This window comes from Orbicella faveolata, unplaced genomic scaffold (genome assembly GCF_042242905.1).
Source record: "Orbicella faveolata isolate gen_17 unplaced genomic scaffold, um_ofav_v1 contig_25, whole genome shotgun sequence".
In the NCBI taxonomy this organism is placed as follows: domain Eukaryota; kingdom Metazoa; phylum Cnidaria; class Anthozoa; order Scleractinia; family Merulinidae; genus Orbicella; species Orbicella faveolata.
This window is the reverse complement of record NW_028301553.1, coordinates 7,762,501-7,764,198: the sequence shown is the minus strand read 5'-3', so window position 1 is coordinate 7,764,198 and position 1,698 is coordinate 7,762,501.

Here is a 1,698-nt window from a genome sequence, read left to right as displayed (position 1 = left end):
TCTGTTTTGGCGTTATTGCTGTTGCGCACGGCTGGAATATGTGGAGAGTATTTAGACGAGAGCTTTTGTGTTAGAAACTTTAGGGGTTTACATTTAGGGTAGCCATTGGTAGTTCATTCAAGTAGTTCATGTACCAGGTCCATCGTGTTGGTCGTGAATGATTAATAACTAAATTTTCCAATACATAATAAAGGAGTTTCTGTTACAGTGTATTATCCACCCCCAAATCTTAGTTTAAAAGCTGAAATAAAAAGCACTCCGCTGATCCTACAAACAGCAAAGGAAAGCAGCAATTTTTTCTGAAATCAACACATTATTATCTTTAAAGATATTTGGCGGTAAGCTGGTAATAATAATAATAATAATCGAATATTTCCTCAGGATAACCCTTCAGTACAAAGTACTGTTATCAACGGGGTCCTGCTAAGAATTAAAAACTAATAAACAAGAATTATTAAGATATATAAAATAAGATACATATTAAAAACCGTTAAAAATAATCAGGAATCCGGAATTCCGCCGGAATTGCGGCGGAATTCGGCCGGGATTTTTAAGAGTCAATTCAGTTAAAGCGACTGAAGAGTTCCCGAAGATTGTCCGAACTCCGAATATACTCCGAAGATGATCTGAGAGCTACCGAAGTCACCCGAACATCCCCGACAAACAATCGAACTGCCGAAGATGTTCCGAAGATTTTCCGATTAATTTGCATGTACTCCGAAGATTATCCGAGGATTGCCGAATAACCTGAAAATCCCCGAGAAACATCCAAACTGCTGAAGATCACCCGAAGATTAAACAGACAGCTTATGACTGTATTCACGGTTTTCGACGATTTATCGCTATGTCGAGTCCCTGTCGTAAGGAAAAGCCGTGCTTTTATAATGCGTGCGTGCCAATCACGCTCAGTAAAGATGCGCATTGCAAACTATTGCAAATCTATAATGAGCATTAAATCATACGCCAGGATAAACGTTAATATGGACAGCCTTTAATTGAATTGTGCTCTTCGTAGATATTCAAAAGGTACAATGATATATTCAACTTTGCCTTAGTCAGTCCTTCAGTCAATCTATTACAATTTCGCAAATCACTCAATTGAAATCAATTGTTATATTCTCCTTCACGATCACAGCCATTTTTGGAATACCACGTGAACGTTGCTCGAATTAGGAAATGGCTGAGGAGATTTACGCCATTGCCGTATTTTACTGTATGCCAAACTTCACAATCGAGCTGTTCTTCGGGGATTTCTGAGTAACTTTTATAATACTAATATGCTTTGGACTAAGATCTTTGGACCAAAAAGTAAATAACGAAAAAAAAAATATGTGCGTTCGAATGATTTGCTTTGTGTTATCTTCGGGTGATCTTCGGTAGTTTGGATGTTTATCGGGGATTTTCTGTTTATTCGGCAATCCTCGGATAATCTTCGGAGTACATGCAAATTTATCGGAAAATCTTCGGAACATCTTCGGCAGCTCGATTGTTTGTCGGGGATGTTCTGGTGACTTCAGTAGCCCTCGGACAATCTTCGGGAAATCTTCAATCACTTTGAATAGACCAATTTCGATATAATAAAATATAGCCTAAAACAATAGACTCCAGTACGAGGCTCTGGGGAATAACTACAGAGTTTGTGGGGTTTATTCCCCAGAGCCTCGCGCTGAGGTCTATTGTGTTAAGCTGAATTTTAAT